The following is a 13,083-nucleotide window of genomic DNA, read 5'->3' as shown; positions in this document are numbered from 1 at the left end:
GAATATACAAAATAAAATTGTCTTAGTCCATTGGGGTGCTATAACCAAATACCATAGACCCAGTGGCTTATAAACAATAGAAATTTATTTCTCACAGTTCTGGAGGCTGGGAAATCCAAGATCAAGGTGCTGGTGCATTTGTGTTCTGTTTCATAGATGGCTGTCTTCTTGCTGTGCCCTCATGTGACAGAAGGGACAAGAGAGCTCTCTTGGATCTCTTTCATAAGGGCAAAATCCCATTCATGAGGGCTCCACCCTCATGACCTGATCACCCCCCAAAGGCCCCACCTCCAAATATCATGACATTAGGGATTAGGTTTCAGTGTATGAATTTGGGTGGGGACACAAACATTGTTTATAAAATATGTATAACTCAGGGAAGGCTTTCTTAAACACAACTCCAAAATCACAAACTATAAAAGATAAATTTGATTATATCAAAATTTAAAGTTTTATATGACAAAAATTCCTTAGCAAGAGACCCTGAATTTTGCAACACATATGGTGGAGAATAGATTTGCACCAGAATATAAGCAAGATGAAAAGTTTCTGCAGATTTGCTGCAAAACATCATGAATATACTTAACACTATTGAACTTTCCACTTAAAAATGGCTAAGATGGTAAATTTTATGTTATGTGCTTTTTACCACAATTAAAATTTTTAATTATTTAAAAATATAAGGGGACTTCCCTGGTGGCACAGTGGTTAAGAATCTGCCTGCCAATGCAGGGGACACGGGTTCGAGCCCTGGTCCGGGAAGATCCCACATGCCGCGGAGCAACTAAGCCCGTGCGCCACAACTACTGAGCCTGCGCTCTAGAGTCCGCGAGCCACAACTACTGAAGCCCGCGCGCCTAGAGCCGGTGCTCCGCAACAAGAGAAGCCACCGCAATGAGAAGCCCACGCGCCGCAACGAAGGCCACAATAGAGAAAGCCCGTGCGCGGCAACGAAGAGCCAACGCAGCCAAAAATAAATAAATAATTTTTTAAAATAAAAAAAACTAAAATATAAGAATTCCTATAGAGCAATCAGAAAAAAAAAAAGTTAACCCAACAGAAAAAATGGACAAAGACAGAATAAGCAATTTACAGAAGAGGTTCTTTTTATGACAAATAAACATATGAAAAGATGCTCAGTTTTGCTAGAAATCAAATAAATGAAAATTAATTAAAACAATAAAGAGGCACTATTTTCACCCCCCTGTCAAAAGTTAAGTTGACATTTAACTAGAAAGTCGGTGAGGGAGAAAATAGTATTTTCATTTGCTAACAATGAGAGTATAATTGGTACACTCACTGTGGAGAAAATCTTGGCAATCAAAATAGTAAAATAAATATTAAAATTATTTAAAACTGTAATTTTAAAATTAAAAGTGCGCATACAATCCAGATATTTCATTTCTGGGTATATTCCCTTGAGAAATCCTAGCATAAATGCATCAGGAGATGTTCGTCACAGCACTACTGTTAATTTGCAAAAAACAGGAAACATTTTTAGTATGTCCATTAATAGTGGAATAGATAAGTAAAACTTCCTGGAGTCTTATAATGTATAAAATAAAGCAATTAAAAGGAAGTTTTAACTGAGTGTCCAAGATAAAATAGGTATCAGGTACCAAAGGCAGGAGTGACATTTGAAAGTCAGGTCTGATAACCAGATGAGTCACCCACCTCGAGGGTATAAGAGGGTCAGGTTGTTGGAGATCAGAGTATGGGTGAGGAATACTTTTCTGGAGAGATGTGTTGTGAGTATCACCCTTAAGTCTAGCAAAGGGGTTTCACGGAGTCCACCGAAAGCCTTGGTCCACGTGCCCTGGAGTTGGGGTTTGCAGTGAGGTGTGTCCAGCACAAAACTCTGCAGGTGGAGAGGAGCCGGCCGCTCTTTGGAACTGGCCTGTGCTACCAGAGTGGGTGGGAATAAAGGGCACATGAGTATTTCCCGCAGGCCACACAGCCATTTTGGAGCAAATCAAACTCTGCGCAAGAGGATGGGTCGTGAACCCCAACAGAGAGAGTTTGTGTGACACAGATCCCGGAAAGCCAGGAGAAAAATGCTTTGCCAGGTCATGGGAGCAGTCGAATGTTCCCGATGGAGACCTCGGAGGAAACCCGAGGAAATGCCTGAGGAGTAATTTCCAACACTTGCCAGGCCCAGGGAAAGCAAACCTACCTTACGACAGTACTGATCAAGGAGGAGCTTTCTTATTCTCCTCATCCTCTCCTCCCTCCCTTCCTCCTCCCCACCCTAAGTGCTGGGAATGAGTGCCCGTGGAGGAGAGAAAGGAAGGACCATGTCCCAACTCTCCAACTTCTAGGGGTGGAGAGAAGTTGAAGTCGATTTCACAGGACTTCCCTGGTGGTCCAGTGGTTAGGGCTCTGCGCTTTCACTGCTGAAGGCCTAGGTCCGATCCCTGGTCGGGGAACTAAGGTCCAGTGCGGTGTGGCCCCCCCCAAAAAAAAGTGAAGTCAATTTCAGAGTATTGATTATTACATGAGACTGGACATTTTAATTACGAATTCAGACTGTTACCTAAGTGTTATTATTAAAGTCACTTGGGCAAGAGAAATATCTCACTGAGAAAATTTAAAGGGACAGTGAAAGGCAAAAATGAAGTTGCTTTTATTATTATCTCTTGGGTCCCACAAGTTCAATGTACCAGATACAAGAACAACATAGATAACTCTCAAAAATATGATGTCATGTGCAAAAGAATTTAAGATGCAAAACTATACATTTGCATTATGCCGTTTGGGTTTTTAAAAGATACACAGAACAATACTAAATACTGTTACTGAATGCGAAAGTATTAAAAATGGGACTTGTATCTAAAATACATAAAGTTGCCAAAATTCAACCAAAAAAACCAATTAGAAAATGGGCACAAAATATGAACAGACATCTCACAGAAAAGGATATACAGATGGTAAATAAGCACTTGAAAAGATGTCAAAATCATTAACCATTAGGGAAATGCACATTAAAACCACAATGGAATGTCACCACACACCTATCAGCACGACTGAAATGAAAAAGGTGATAACACCAGATGCTGGTGAGGATACAGGAAAAATGGATCACTTGTATATTGCAGCTAGGAATGTAAAATGGTACAACCACTCTGCAAAACAGTTTGGTAAGATCTTACAAAACTAATTATATGCTTATACATGTGGTGGTTAATTTTGTGTGTCAACTCGACTGGGCCATGGGGTGCCCAGATACTTGGTCAAACAATACTCTGGGTGGGTCTGTGAGGGTGTTTTGGGATGAGATTGACACTGGGGGAAGCCAGTTGCCATGTCATGAGGATACGTCAAGCAGGGGATAGAGGCCTCCTGCCAACATCTGTGTGAGTGAGCCAGCTTGGAGTGGCTCCTCCCACCCCAGTGGAACCTTTAGATGATGCAGCCCCCGCTGACATCTTATCCACAACCTCATGAGAGATCCTGAACCAGAGCCACCCAGCTAAGCCACCCCCAGATTCCAGAATCTCTGGAACTGCACGATATGATAAAGACTTACTGTTCTAAGCTGCTGAGTTTGGGGGTATGTTGTTATGCACCAACATCTAACTAATGCCGAGTCCTTCTGCCATCAACCTGACACCTGCCCTAGAATCAACCAAGCCTCTGGACCACTTTGGGGAATGACACAAAAGACAGTGATTGGGCGATGAGAGAGAAATCCAAAGAAACAAAAAATTTAGAAAATCGATGTCGTCGTGGATGGCAGGGGATGGCCAAAGGAAAGACAGGAAGAAGTGAGCAGTGTGGGGAAGGATACACGTGAGGCAGAAGGCTAAAGTAACAATGTGAAAGTTCAAGTGCCTTAAACAGATGGGGAATTTGGAGGTGAGCTGGGAGAGATGCTTATCTCCGTCCCACTTTATAGGTTATTTGAAAGTGGTCTCAACTGAAAAGCTGCCGATGAGTCTCTGAGCTTCATCTTCTGCCTGTATATCAAGCCAGGTGCAGACTTTGTTGTCCCAAACAGAACCTTCAGTGACCTTCCAAGCTGGTGCCAAGAAATGATGGTGTTTTTTGGAAACGGAGGATAGTTGTGGCATAAAGGGGTACAGGTACAATTGAGTGGGACTAACAGCTCTCTGCTGAGTCAGAATGGGCAGGCTGTGTGTGAGTGGAAGTGTAAAGAAGTTTGTTAATTACAGACTTCCATTGCAAGCTGGGGGTATAGCTCAGTGGTAGAGCATTTGACTATAGCTCAAGAGGTCCTTGGTTCAAGTTCAGGTGCCCCCTTTGAAAGCTCCTTTTTCCTCCTTGGGCTGAATTGACAATATTGTGTCTTATAGAGACCACCCTCAAAAGGAGAGCCTGGCTGGAGCTTACAGCACGTTAGATGGCCACCCCTTATGATTCAGGGTCCTGTCAGACACTCGGCCCTGCCTTGAAAATGAAGAACAAGACCAAATGCATCCCCAGTACCCTCTTTGAGGGTCTGTTTCCTGGGATCCCAATGGTACCAATTTCTGTATTATTCAGGGTCCAGTCCAGAGACAAAAATTGCACTGGTCATTTTAACAGAAAGCACTTAATATAAATAATTGTTAATCTGTGTGTCAGTTTCTTAGGGCTGCTGTGATAAAGTGCCACAAAATAGATGGCTTAAAGCAACAGACATTTATTGTCTCACAGTTCTGGAGGCTAGAAGTCTGAAATCCGGGTATGGGCAGGGCCAGGCTCCCTCTGAAGGCTCTTGGGGAGGGTCCTTCCTGGCCTCTCCCTAGCTTCTGGTGGTTGCTGGCAATCCTCAGCATCCCTTGGCTTGTAGATGCATCACTCCAATCTCTGCCTCCAAGTTCACAGGGCTGCATTCTCCCTGTGTGTCTCCTCTTCTTATAAGGACTCCATCATATTGGATTAAGGGTCCACCTGACTCCATTGTGATCTCATCTTAACTAATTACATCTTTGATGCCCCTCTCCAAGTAAGGTCACATTCCGAGGCACTGGGGGCCAGGATTCAACACATCTTTTTTGGGGGGTGGGGACACAATTTAACCCACAACAATTGGAAATCACAGGACTGAAAGGGTGAAAGGGAAGATTAAGTATCATGGAGGGAGTACCTGCAAGAAACCGCTCTGACTCCCGGGCTGTGGACACAACTGGAGGAGGATGAACTTATTCAATCTTACAAACCTGGGGAGGGTCTCTGTGGATCCGGGACCCCAACCCCTAAGGAGGTGCTAGTGTCCCTGAGGTGACATGACAAAGCTGGCCCTATGAGCACCAAACTGCAGGTGGCAATCCCCTGGGATGGACTGTCACAGCCAGGTGACACAGCCAGGAACCCAGTAGGCAGGAAGGACAGTGCTTCTTCCTGCTCCTGCCCAACAGTGTCCCCCCAGAGCCCTGCTGGCAGGACCAACCAGGAAGCCACCTGGCAAAGGACAAGAGAGGTTTACAGAGTCCCAGACCCAGCAGCACAGAGCAGAGCACAGAAAGGCGAACTGGGAGCTTAGAGACAATCATTTCTTCAGACAGTTCATCTCACCCAACAGTGAAAGGGTTGACTATATGGAGACTTGGGGCAACGGGAGAGGGGCCAGCCTGCATCCTAGGGTGTGGCATTGTATGCTCTGACCCATATCCGGTCCATGTGTGTCCTATCTTCGAGGTGTTGCATGCTTGGCCAGGCCAGTGGGGACTTTGAGTCTCAGGTGCTCAGCACAAAAACCACAATGGAGATGTCACTATAGACCCTTCCAGCTTTCGGGGAATGCTCCCCAGGTTATACCTCCTCCAGCACTGACAGTAGAGAGGCTGTGAGCTGTGGGAGAAATGAGCTCGTTGCTTCTACTAAGGCAGGGAGATGAGTTAGCAGTAAAGCAGGTCTGGCAACTCAGCCAACCCATTCTGAAGGGGCAACTGGGGCAGCACATGGAATGGTGTTAATTGGACCTTACTGACGTGGCAGGGGGTATAGCTCAGGGGTAGAGCATTTGACTGCAGATCAAGTGGTCCCCAATTCAAATCTGGGTGCCCCCTACCCTTTTAGTCACTAAACGTGGTAAGGGAGTTCCAATTTCCTCTCCTCTTGCTGAATCTGGCTCCTGCAGCAGGTAAAGAGTCAGAGAAGACCCTTCGGACCCAAGCAAGGCAGCTCTGCTCAGATGATGTGTTTGTCCCACTCCTCTGATCTTCCCACTCTCCCCTCCCCTGGTCTACCACGCAATCCAGCGTGTACGTTGATCTCCCGGCTGGGGATGAGGACTTTGTCCTTCGAAGATAGCCAGAGAGAAATCTGAGATCACCTACAGAAGAAGAATAGTTGAACTGCTGGCTGACTTCTCAACAGTTGCAAAGGAAGCCAGAAGCTATTGCAGTAACACAAGCAATATGTTGAGAGGAGATATCAGCCAACTTAGAATTCTACTCCCAGCCAAACCATTCTTCGAGAACAGACACAAGCTGTCGGAGCGTTTATGGCCAATAGATGCTCACTAAAGAAAATTCTAAAATATATACTTCAGAGAAAAGTAAAATGATTCCATATAGGAGGTCTGAGATGCAAGAAGGAATGTTGAACAAAGAAATTGGTAGATACGCAAGTAGATCTAAAAGTCGTTGTCCATATAACACAGTGCTAATGTCTAATTTATAAGGTTTTTTTTATAAAAAGATAGAACTGGGCTTCCCTAGTGGCGCAGTGGTTGAGAATCTGCCTGCCAATGCAGGGGACACGGGTTCGAGCCCTGGTCTGGGAGGATCCCACATGCCGCGGAGCAACTGGGCCCGTGAGCCACACCTACTGAGCCTGAGCGTCTGGAGCCTGTGCTCTGCAACAAGAGAGGCCGCGATATTGAGAGGCCCGCGCACCGCGATGGAGAGTGGCCCCCGTCGCCGCAACTAGAGAAAGCCCTCGCACAGAAACGAATACCCAACATAGCCATTAAAAAAAAAAAAAAAAAAAAAAAGATAGAACTAAAATACTAGCTAACAATAATATTTTAGGAAAGGGCGCAAAAGAATTAAAATGTCTTTATGTAGTTGGGAAAGAAGATGAAGATACTGATTAACTTTAGAGTTTTAAAATTTGCATGCAGAAATTTCTAGTGTATCATTTTAAAAGTTGTAGTTTTGCCGAGAAAAAGGAGGTACGGGAATGGAGGGTACATGCTGATAGTCTTGCTAAACACTCATTAATTCTGATAATTTATTTGTTGATTCTTTTAGATTCCCTACATAGATGACCATGTCATCTAAGAAATTTGAAATTTTTATTTCTTCTTTCTAATCCTTATTTTATCTCTTTTTCTTACCTTATCGTAATGGCTAGAACCACCAGGATCATGTTGAAAAAAGGTGTTGATGGTAGATATCTTGTTTTATTCTGATTTCAAATGAAAAGCTTTCAACATTTCACCATTAAGAACATGCTGTGTGGACTTCCCTGGTGGTGCAGTGGTTAAGAATCCGCCTGCCAAAGCAGGGGACACGGGTTCGAGCCCTTGTCCAGGAAGATCCCACATGCTGCAGAGAAACTAAGCCTGTGCACGACAACTGAGCCTGTGCTCCAGAGCTCGTGAGCCACAACTACTGAGCCCACGTGCTATAACTACAGAAGCGCACGTGCCTAGAGCCTGTGCTCCACAATAAGAGAAGCCACCGCAATGAGAAGCCCATGCACTGCAACGAAGAGTAGCCCCCGCTGGCTGCAACTAGAGAAAGCCCGCACACAGCAAGGAAGACCCAATGCAGCCAAAAATAAATAAATAAAATTAATTTATTTAAAAAAAAAAAACATGTTGTGGGTTACACTTTTTGTAAATGGTCTTTATCAGATTAAGGAATTTTCCTTCTATTTCTAGTTTGCAAAAAAAAATTTTTTTATCATGGATCAACGTAGAATGTTCTCAAAACCACCCCTTTTTTGCATCTATTGAGATAATAATATAATTTTTCTCCTTTAGTCTATTAACATGGTGAATTACACTTAATTGCTTTTTGTAAAATTAAACACACTTTGCATTCCAGATATAAAACTAGCTTGGTCATGAAGCACTATCATTTTCATATATTTGTGGATTCAGTTATATAATAATTTATTTAATTTTTTGTACCTATATTTATGAGTGAGATTGGCCTATACATTTTTTTATACTATCCTTGTTGGGTTTTGGTATCAAGGTTGTGCTAGCTTCACAAATGAAGTTGTACAATGTATACATCTTCTCTATTCTTGGAAAGGTTTTTATGCAAAAATAGAGTTATTTTGCATTAAGTATGTGATAAAACTCACCAGTGAAACCACCTTATCTGAATTTTGGGGGGAAACTTTCAAATAACTGTTTTAATAAAATTACTGTTTAAAACTAGAGGACTATTCATCTTTTCTGTTTCTTCTTGTGTCAGCTTTGGTAAGTTGTAGTGTTTTTAAAGTTCTTGCTAAGGGCTTCCCTGGTGGCGCAGTGGTTGAGAATCCGCCTGCCAATGCAGGGGACACGGGTTCGAGCCCTGGTCTGGGAAGATCCCACATGCCGTGGAGCAACTGGGCCCGTGAGCCACAACTACTGAGCCTGCGCGTCTGGAGCCTGTTTGCAACAACAGAGGCCGCGATAGTGAGAGGCCCGTGCACTGAGATGAAGAGTGGCCCCTGCTCGCTGCAACTAGAGAAAGCCCTCGCACAGAAACGAAGACCCAACACAGCATAAATAAATAAATAAATAAATTTATTAAAAAAAAAAAAAAAGTTCTTGCTAAATTTCCACATAACATAGTCGTAAAGACCTTGGACTCTTAAAACATGATGCATGGATTCAGATTCTAGATCGTAACTGAGTGACCTTCGCAAAGTTGCTTAACTCTCTCAGCCTTAGTTTTGCCATATATAAAATGGGCATGATAATAGAAATGAGCGAAATAATAGTACCTAGTTTGTGGAGTTGTTGTGAGGATAAATAAATTAGTATTTTAAAAGTATATAGAATAGTGCCTGCCACATGGTAAGTTCTTTGTACAGGTTTGTTAAATAGATTTAAATTTTTGTACATTATTTTTCATAATGTTCTATGATTATTATTTTAAAGCCTAAAGACTGAAGCTTTTTTTTTTTTAAAGGAAGAGATGATGGAATGTTTTTTTAATTTTTATTTATTTATTTATTTATTTTTGGCTGAGTTGGGTCTTTGTTGCTGGGCGCGGGCTTTCTCTAGTTGCGGTGAGCAGGGTCTACTCTTCGTTGCGGTGTGTGGGCTTCTCATTGCCGCGGCTTCTCTTGTTGCGGAGCACGGGCTCTAGGCGTGCGGGCTTCAGTCGTTGTGGCTCGTGGGCTTAGTTGCTCCGCGGCATGTAGGATCCTCCCGGACCAGAGCTCGAACCCGTGTCCCCTGCATTGGCAGGCGGACTCCCAACCACTGCGCCACCAGGGAAGCCCTGAAGCTCTTCTTTTTCTTTTAATTTTTTAATTTAAAAAGAAAGTTTTCCGGCCATGCCACGCAGGATGTGGGACCTTAGTTCCCCGACCAGGGATTGAACCCGCACCCTTTGCATTGGAAACATGGAATCTTAACCACTGGACCACCAGGAAAGTCCCAATGCAGCTTTTTTTTTTGAATTTTTGAATTTTATTTTATTTTATTTTTTATACAGCAGATTTTTATACAGCAGGTTCTTATTAGTTATCTATTTTATACATATTAGTGTATATATGCCAATCCCAATCTCCCAAGCAGCTTTTCCTTTTAATTCATGCTTTTGATTATTTTTGTCTGCTTTCTTATTTTTCTTATTATTTTCACCAAAAGTTAATCAAACTTATTTTGATTTTCAACGGCCAACTTTTGGCTTTGTTAGTCATCTCTGTTGTGTGCTTGTTTTCCATTTCATTGATTTCTGCTCTTCCTTGTATTTCCTTTCTTTCTCGTAGTGTTCTTTTTTTTTTAAATAAATTTGTTTATTTATTTATTTTTGGCTGCATTGGGTCTTTGATGCTGCACATGGGCTTTCTCTAGTTGCAGTGTGCGGGGGCTACTCTTCGTTGCGGTGTGAGGGCTTCTCATCGCGGTGGCTTCTCTTGTTCCGGAGCATGGGCTCTAGGCACGCAGGCTTCAGTAGTTGTGGCTCACGGGCTCTAGAGCGCAGGCTCAGTAGTTGTGGAGCCCGGGCTTAGTTGCTTTGCGGCATGTGTGATCTTCCTGGACCAGGGCTCACACCCATGGCCCCTGCACTGGCAGGCAGATTCTTAACCACTGCACCACCAGGGAAGCCCTCGTAGTGTTCTTTTATCCAGTTTTTCTTCCCTAACTTTTGAGATGGATCTTTCGTTTATTTATATTTATTCTTCTTTTCTAGTATATTGCTCAAAGCTATAAGTATTCCTTTAAATGATGATTTAGTATCTGTCAATGGATGAGTGGATAAAGAAAATGTGGTATATATACATATATAAAATGGAATACTATTCAGCCATTAGAAAGAAGAAAATCCTGCCATCTGTGACAACATGGATGGAACTGGAAAAAAAAAAAAGTCAAACTCATAGAAACAGAGAGAGTAGATTGGTGGTTGCCAGGGGCTGGGGGGAGGGGGAAATGGGGAGATGTTGGTCAAAGGATACAAACTTTCAGTTATAATGAAGAAGTTCTGAGAATCTGCTGTACAGCATGCTGACTACAGTTAATAATATTGTATTGTATACTTGAAAGTTGCTATGACAGTATATCTTAAGCACTCTCACGCGTCCCCGAAAAGAAAAGGTAACTATGTGAGGTGATTGTTGTGTTAATTAACTTGATCGCAGTAATCATTTCACAGTATATTTATATCATATCACCACATTGTACACTTCAAATACATTACAGTTTTATTTGTCAATTATACTTCAATAAAGCTGAAGGGAAAAAGAAACTAAACAAAAAATTCTAAATTATTCATGATGCTTTGGTCTGATTCTATTAGTTAGTGAGAAAAGTATGTAAAAATTTCCCACTCTAATTCTAGATTTGTTTTCTTTGTTATCCTGTCAAGTTTTTGCCTGACATATTTTGAAGCTATATTATTAGAAACATAAAAATTAGGAATTCTTATATCTACCTGGTAAATTCAGCCTTTTATCATAAATTCGTGATCTTCTTATCTCTAATAATATCTCAGGTCTTCAAGTCTCTTTGTCTGATAATAATATACACCCACTCTCTTTTTGTTAATGTTCTACAAGTCATATATTTTTTCATTCTTTTACTTTCAATCTTTCTGTATGCCTAAGTTTTAGATGTGTCTTTTGTAAATAAAACATAGTTGGTTGTTTTAACTCAATATGATAATCATTGTCTTTTAATCTGGGGCATTTAATTTCTTTAATTTTAATGTAATTGCTGATGTTTTTGTATTCAAATCTACCACCTTATTTTGTGCTGCAATATGTATCACTTATTTATGTTTTTCTCTCCTTCTTCCTTTTTTTGTTTGATTGATTGAGATTTTTGTAATACCATTATTTCCCCGTTAGTTTGAAAAATATAAATGTTATTTGTTCTATTTTAGTGATTATGCTAGAAACTCAATATGCATAGTTATTTTTCAAAGTCTGTGGTTAACTAATAGCATACCCTCCTCTTAGGTAATACAAACATCTTAGAACAATTTAACTCCACTTAGTTTCCTCCCTTCTTACGTTATTCCATATGTTGTTTTAACCTCATTATTGTTACTGTTTTATACAATGTTCGCTTAGATTTATTCATATACTTACTATTTCTTTGCCTCTTTCTTCCTTCCTACATCTCTATCCTTCCATCCAGATCAGTTCCGAGCTGCTTAGAATATCCCCTTATGAATTGCCTTTAGTGCATGCCTGTTGTTGATGAATTCTTTCAGTTTTGGTTTGTCTGAAATTGTCTTTATTTTACCTTCACTCATGAAGGATATTTTACCTGAGTACAGAATTTTATGTTAACAGTTACAGTATTTTCAGTACAGTCCCTCAGTATCCACAGGGGACTGGTTCCAGGATCTCCCACCCCAGATACTAAAATCCATGGATGTTCAAGTCCCTTATATAAAATGGCATAGTATTTGCATGTAACAGATGCACGTCCTCCCATATACTTTAAATCATCTCTAGATCACTTATAACACCTAATATAATGTAAATGCTATATAAATAGTTGTCAGTGTGAGGCAAATTCAAGTTTTGCTGTGTGGAACTATTTGGAATTTTTTTCCAGATATTTTAATTCTGCACTTGGTTAAATCTGTAGATGCAGAACCCATGGATACTGAGGGCCAACTGTATACACAATTCCACTGCCTTCTGGCTCTCATTGTTGCTCTTGAGAACTCAGTTGTTAATTTAATTGGCACGCCACTGAAAGTAATATGTCTTCTTTTTTATTATATTTTTAAGAGTATCTTGTTATCTTTGATTTTCTGCAATTTTACTACAGTAACTCTAGGTATGGATTTCATCTTGTTTATTATGTTTGAGATTCATTAGGGTTCTTGAATGTAAGAACTGATGTCTTTCATTAGTTGTGAAATAATCTCAATGGCTGTCTCCTCAAATATTGCATCCACTTCATTCTCACTCATTTCTTCCAGGACTCCATTTAAATGGACATTAGACCATCTCATTGTAGCCTCTGTATTTACTACTCTCTATTCTGTGTTTGTCATACTTTTGTCTCTCTATGCTTTATTATGGATATTTTTTCTTCCCAATGTTCCAATTCATTGATTTTCTCTTTAGCTGAATCTATTCACTGGGTAGAACATAGACATATTCACTGAGTGTTTAATTTTAGTTATTGATTTTTAGATATAAAATTTCTAAAAACTCAAAAGAATTTTTCTAGGTTGTTCTCTTTTCAAATCTTCTTAGCCACTTTTTATGCTTTCCAGTTTCCTACTGAAATATTCAAGCTTGGCTTTTCTCTCCTTGAACACAGCAAGCACTGTCATTTTACAGTGTGTTTCTGACAGTTCTAATAAAAAAGTCCCTGTGTTTAGTTATGTGATCTGTTGTTTCTATTGATTTTCACTGATGGCATTTTGCTTCCCTGTGCACATAGTTATCCTTGACTGTGTGTTGAGCATTGTATTCAAAATTTTATTTGTAGAA

General features: G+C 40.9%; 2 non-coding genes across 2 annotated transcripts; both read left to right on the top strand.

Moving 5' to 3' along the window:
* Positions 1-4,188: 4,188 nt before the first annotated feature.
* Positions 4,189-4,260, top strand: TRNAY-AUA (transfer RNA tyrosine (anticodon AUA)). Its single transcript has one exon. It is a non-coding gene; the product is annotated as a tRNA-Tyr (tRNA).
* A 1,679-nt stretch (positions 4,261-5,939) lies between these two features.
* TRNAC-GCA (transfer RNA cysteine (anticodon GCA)) lies at positions 5,940-6,011 on the top strand. Its single transcript has one exon. It is a non-coding gene; the product is annotated as a tRNA-Cys (tRNA).
* Positions 6,012-13,083: the final 7,072 nt, after the last annotated feature.

Source organism: Eschrichtius robustus, chromosome 8, assembly GCF_028021215.1.
Source record: "Eschrichtius robustus isolate mEscRob2 chromosome 8, mEscRob2.pri, whole genome shotgun sequence".
Taxonomy (NCBI): domain Eukaryota; kingdom Metazoa; phylum Chordata; class Mammalia; order Artiodactyla; family Eschrichtiidae; genus Eschrichtius; species Eschrichtius robustus.
The sequence above is the reverse complement of the archived record's forward strand: the minus strand, read 5'-3'. Positions and strand labels throughout refer to the sequence as shown.